We start from the raw sequence: 6,877 nt of genomic DNA, 5'->3' as shown, positions 1-6,877 counted from the left end.
TCAAAAACATTTCATTTCTCAAGAGAAGATGAAGATGTGCATAGTTAACACCTACATTTGCAAGAACACATATTCTGTGGCCTTGAGCTTGATGACAGCTGAAACATTGCTATGGATTTCCCTACAAACACATCACATATTCTATCCAGTAAAGTCTTCCATGTACATCTTATTTACAAACTGGGCAGCACACTACAGGAGGCAGAAGGATGATCTCCATCAGAAGCCAGCACACAAAAGAAAGATTGACAGGTGGGCCAATGCCAAACTCATGAAGTTCAACAAAGACAAGCACAAGGTTGTGGACATGGGTGAGGGGAATCCCCAGCACAAATACAGGCTGGATAGAGAATGGATAGAGAGCAGCCGTGAGGAGAATGTCATGGGGGTGCTGGTTGATGAAAAGCTCAACATGAGCCAGCAATGTGCTCTCACACCCCGGAAGGCAGCTGCATCACAAGCAGTGTGGCCAGCAGTTCAAGCAGGGAATTCCCCGCCTCTGCTCTGCTCAGAGACCTCACCTGGAGTCCTGTGTCCAGCTCTGGAGACCCCAACACAAGAAGGACATGAAACCGTTAGAGCAGATCCAGAGGAGTGCCACAAAGATGATCCAATGGCTCAAGCTCCCCTCCTGTGAAGACAGGCTGAGAGAGCTGGGATTGTTCAGCCTGGAGAAGAGAAGTCTTAGGGGATACCATAGAGCAGCATTTTAGTACTTGAAGGGGGCTGCAGGAGAGCTGGAGAGGGACTTTTGACAAAGGCATGGAGTGACAGGATGAGGGATAATGGCTTCAAACTGAAAAAAGCTGAATTGATATTAGATATTAGGAAGAAATTCTTCCCCTTGAGGGTGGTGATGCACTTAAACAGGCTGCCCAGAGCAATCGTGGTGGCTCCAAGCCTGAAGTGTCCAAAGCTAGGCTGGATGGGGCCTTGAGCAATCCGGTCTAGTAGGAGGCTGTTTCTACCCATGGCAGGGGCATTGGAACTAGATGATCTTCACAGTCCCTTCCAACCCAAACCATTCTATGATTCTATGAATACTCAGGGCAAGAAAGCATTGAAATCAGATCTTATTTCAAAACCAGTTTTTGAAGTGGTAAAAAGTAGTAAGAAATTCCATTTGTTGGCAGCATCTGGAAAAAAACCCAAAATCCTAAGACATTTTTGCAGTGAGGTTTCCTTATTAGTATACTGCACTTACAAACTGTTAAAACCTTTTGAGTAAGTCTACTACAAACTATGGCTTTGTAAAAGAAGCTGGGAAGGAAAAGCAATGGATTAAGCAATCTGTCAGACATATGGTTGAGAGCACAGAGCTGACCTTCACCCCTGTGCTTTGAAATATCAAGAAAGGGAATGGGTACAAGAACAGAGTGAGCTGGAACTGCTGGAGGCTGAAGACAAAAGATTCTACAAAGGCAACTCTCATATGGAGTTCTGGCCACAGCACTGAAAAACAAATCATTTAGACATTAGGGTGTTGGATTTTTTGGTTTATATTTTTTAAAAGCTGCATCTCAGAGATGCCTCAAAAGATCTCACTCAGTGTAACTAGTGACCTTTATTCCCCCCACATTTCTTCATGTTGTGTTCCTCATGCCATTCTCAATAATTGATTTGAAAGACACAGTCAGCATCCTCTGATGGCAACACATACAAGAGGTTCTCTTCATGCTAGTGGGTAATTGGATATGGCACAGCTGGCAGTCTTCTGTTTTCACAGCAGTCAGGTCTTCACGATCTCTACTACAACAGAAGTAGGGAAGATAACGTGACAATAAGCCTATCTCTTGATTTTTTAGGCAACAGAATCATCAAAGTGTTTTGGTTGGAAAAGACCTTTAAGACGGAGTACAAGCATTCTCTAACTCTACTAAGTCTGGTGATAAACCATGTCCCTCGCCACCACATCTCTGTCTTTTTTAAACACCTCCAGGGATGGGGATTCAACCAGTTCCATGGGGAGCCTGTTCCAGTCTTTAAGAACCTTCCAGTGCAGAATTTTCTTCTAATAGCCAATCTAAACCTCCTCTGGTACAACTTACGACCATTTTCTCTCATCCTATCACTTGTTAGTAAGGAGAAGAGACTGACTCCCACAGCACTACAACCTCCTTTTGGAGAGTTGTACAGAGTGGGAAGTCTCCTCTCAGCCTTCTTTTCTTGCAGGCTGAACAACCCCAGGTCCCTCAGCTGCTCCTCACCAGACCTGTTCTCCAGATCCTTCACCAGCTTTATTGCCCTTCTCTGGACACACTCCAGCACCTCAAAGTCTCCATTGTAGTGAGGGCCCCCAACATGCTGATGTCTGGAAGAATCTTACCCTGCTGTAGATGGAATAAGGAGCTGCAATGGCAAATAGTCTGTACAAACCTTCAAAATGCACAAAGATTAAATAGCACAAAGGTCCTATTGTCCACTACAACATAGAAAGAACAAAGACACACAATGTAATCACAAGGAATTAATGAAGTGTAAAACATTTAAATGAGGCAAAGTGATGAGTCATATGGAAAGAAACAGAAATGCCCAGTTTCAGTGTTTCAAAAGTTTCAGAGTTTTCCAGCAAGAAAATGATCATTTAGATGGATTTAATACATAAATCTGCAACAAACACAGAGGCAGCTGTGTTACATATAAACAAACAAAAAGTTCTAGTTACAGCAGTCTCTTAAGATGGCCTGGGAGAGCTCTTAAATGTTTATGCTTTGAATTCATCTAACAAACATGCTCAGTGAGCTTTCTGAAGGGGTATTTTAGTGTACTGTTGACAGATTTACTGCACTGAACCAACATTCTGCCTACAAACCCTTTTGAACAAGGGTTTATTCCTCTTGAGTTCAGAGACAAAAGGATTTTCAGAGGATGGCAAAGGATCCTTCAGGAGTACTTGGTTATTGTCACATATGGCTGTGTGCAGATTTCCCAGGTGAGACCAAGCAAATGACTACATAAACCAGAATGTGTTTTCATTAAGTTCTACTTGAAGCCCTCCAAGCTGTCTGTAAACACAGACTCTGTCCTAGTGAGATCCAACCTGGGGTATTGTGTCCAGCTCTAGATTCCCCAAAACAAGGATATGAAACTGTTAAGAGTGGGTCCAGAGGAAGGTCACCAACATGATCAGAGGGCTGGAGCACCTCCTCTGTGAAGACAGGCTGAGAGAGTTGGGGTTGTTCGGCTTGGAGAAGGCTGTGAGGACCCCAGAGCAGCCTTTCAGTATTTGAAGTGGGCTACAGGAGAGTTTAAGAGGGACTTTTTACAAAGGCATTGAGTGACAGGATGAGGGGTAGTGGCTTCAAACTTTAGCAAATGACTTGACCACTTGTGGACTGAAAGACCTCAGATTCAGTTGTTACAGTAGCTGAAAGGATTTGAAGGATCTTCTCTTCTGATTCACATTTTACATGTTAACTTTCCACAATTAACTTTCCTCTTTATTTAGCTGGCTTTTAGCTCTCAAAAGGTGCTCCTGCATGGAATAAACCCTTATACTCTGCTATTTAATCCTGCTGAATCTTTTCAAGCTTCCTTGAACACTTTTCATTTAGTGATACATCAGCTGGGTTGAATATAAACAGCCTCCACATCAAGTATAAGATTTCAGCTTTAAATGAGCTGCCTGGTTGGAAAGAAAAGTAGGAAGCTAAAAGAAAAACAGAACAAACCTAAAAATCCAACACAGAAGTCTTTGTTCCTCAATCTGCAAGAAGTCTTTATGCCCAATCTATGAGATAGAAATGCCTGACTGACTCCCACAAATGCAGAAGAGAATAGGAAAGGAAAACTTCAGAGATCACAGCTACCTTTACTTTTGGTTACTCAAACTTTGCTGTCACTAATACTTACAAATAAATGTAGCTTCCTCCCTCACATTGGCTCACACTCACTAGTCCTATAGAGCTGGGTAGAAGAGGAAAAAACTCATCCACTGGACCAACAACTGACATAATATTAGCATGCATATACAAATAACACATTTTTAACTTAGCCAGAAAGACCCTCACTAGATCCCCCACTCTCATACTTCTGGTGACAGCTACCTATTTCTGTTAGCCTTTCCAACCTGTCCATGCCTATGTCCTTACTTACACCAGAATCTCTAAGACTCTTCCTTGAGGAAAAGAAAAGCTTTGTATTTTGGCCACCGCTACCAGAAGTCAGTTAGTTTTAGAAATTACTGTGGCACTTACTACAAAGAATCATAGAATAATTTTTGTTGGAAGAGACCTCCAAAATCACCAAGTGCAACTATCACCTAAGCCTACCAAGGCGGGTGCTAAACCATATCCCTCAGCTCCACATCTCTGCCTCTTCAACACCTCCATCTCTGCCTCTTCAACACCTCCATCTCTGCCTCTTCAACACCTCCAGGGATGGGGAGAAGAAGCCTCTTTCAGTCTTTGAGAACCCTTTTAGTGAAGAAGTTTCTTCTAATATACAACCTAAACCTCTCCTAGCACAACTTAAGGCCACCTTCTCTTGTTACTAGGGAGAAGAGGCCAAGATCCACCTCTCTACAACCTTCTTTCAGTGAACTGCAGAGTGAGGTCTTCCCTCAGCCTCCTCCTCTCCAGGCTAAACAACCCCAGCTCCCTCAGATGCTCCTCACCAGGCCGGTTCTCCAGACCCTTCACCAGCTTTGTTGTCCTCTGAAACTGCCCCAACACCTCAATGTCCTTCATGTATTGAGGGCCCCAAAGCTGAACGCAGACCTCAAGGTGTGGTTTCACCAGTGCTGAGCACAGGGGGCAATCACTGCCCTGGCCCCACTGGCCATGCTTTTCCTCATACTATGACTTCTCTTGGACTTTTACATCCCACCTTAACAAAATTAACACATGCAGAGAGTAACACTATCGAAAAGCCTCCACAACTGTTACTATGAAAGGCATGATACTCCAAATTATTTCTGTCTATCTGCATTCCTTCAGATGTGCTCAGAGAATAGTGATGAATTATAACACTTCACTGGCGTTACTGCTCTGAGCAGAGCAGGTATAAGTCAGAAAGGGGGATGGGAAGCTGAAATGTCTTCAACAGACCATATGGCAGATAGGATTATGTAAGTGTTCAGGAAGAGTGTCACAGAATGAACATCAGCTGAAAGACAGATCTCACAGGATTCATAGAAAGCTTCCACTGCTTTCATCAGTTTCAGCAAAGCCAGACCCAATCAGCTGAAAATCTGACCTGCCTCAACAGCAACCACATCAAAGGAAAGTCAGATAAACTAAAAGGCTTCTAATAGGATAATTTGTTTTCTAAACAACACTCAAATTACTTCCTGGGAAATGGCACAAAACCCACGACTAATTCCAGTCCAAATTTTGCTGGGAAGAACAAGGTGACACAGGCCAAAAAAGTACCAAAATCCTTGACCACAGTAACAGTCTCTAGTAGTACCACATTAAGCACAGACACCAAAAATTACACTCTGAAAGGACACAAAGGAGTAGTGGTGTTTTTTGGCATGCTGTCACTCTGAGTGACTAACTGAGACATCATACAATTCTTTACTACCTTATGATATTAGAGCTACCACTCAACAGATCAACACCAGAACTCCCTGCAGGCAAATAAACTCATTAAAAAATGCTCAGCAATCTGCTAGCTATTCAGGCTAACCCAGAGGACATCCTGTTCAGGATAAATATTCTTCATGGAAAAGCTTTTGGGGCTTGGTTAAGAACTGCACGTAAACATTAGTAGTCTGTATATTAAAGAGGAGATGATAAAATGGACTTATCTCACCACCAAAAAGCTGTGGCTTCCTTGGGCTTTTAAGGCATGGTGTAATCAATTTTGATAAGCTATGTCTCTTTCTCAAGGCATACAGCTTTATGCACACTCCATTCACATCTCTTATCATGCTTTGATTCCCTGAGACCTTACAAATAACAGTTCCTTAAAATGCAGCAGTCTATTTTTAGTTTGGTTTTTCTTTTTTTAAATAAAGTCTTTCACATTACGCCTGCCTTTTAGAGCCTGATATTTTTTCACATGCTCCAATTCTTACATGAATTAATGAATCCTATTCTCTTTTATTTTCTGCTTGCCATGTCTGAGCCCACAAACATTAGCCCAAATCACTAAAGCTGCCATCATCCCACTATTTAAAAACAGGAGAACATAAAACAAAGGGGTTGGGATTGAAGCTCTCTTGCTTTATAATGCTACACACTACAGTTTGTTCTTTCTGACATTTAAAATACACATTCTTTTATATCCAGCTCTCAATTGCTATGTCTTCTACTAACGGCATCAGTTCTTTCCAGTTATAAGCTTATTGTTGTACTGATGCTCCAATGAAAAATAACCTAACAGGGACACAACAGGTCACCCCAAATGAAACATGTAATTAACCTGAAAAAATATATGAAGAGTAAAAAAAATGGGTAAAGAATGAAAGAGAAATGATCATGCTACTAAACAGAGCTCCTAAGCTCTAACAGTTGCATATTAGAAAGGAATTTGCAGGAAGTATATAGAAAAATGACAAAGAATGCATCAGATACGGAACAGAGTCTGTAACTGCAGAAAGAGTAGACTGACCAAGATGACCATCCTTCAGGCAAGAGAGAATGTGACACCATGACTGGTGAGAAAGGGAAACGACTGTTTAACACTTCTCTGACCATGACAATTAAAAGGGCCCCAAATTAAATCATTGGGCAACACATTTTAAGGGAAAACAACGAGACTTCCTTATGCTCCACATGCACTGAATCATGCAACTGCCAAAGGATACTGAGGAGGCTAAGAATATAAATCAGATCAAACAAACACTTCCAGTGAGTGCCCTCTACAACTAAACAGTGCAAATACACTCACAGAACTCCTGATCAATGCTGAGCAACAAACACTGGAAGAT

This window comes from Indicator indicator, chromosome 12, assembly GCF_027791375.1.
Source record: "Indicator indicator isolate 239-I01 chromosome 12, UM_Iind_1.1, whole genome shotgun sequence".
NCBI lineage: Eukaryota > Metazoa > Chordata > Aves > Piciformes > Indicatoridae > Indicator > Indicator indicator.
Note: the sequence above shows the minus strand (reverse complement) of the source record.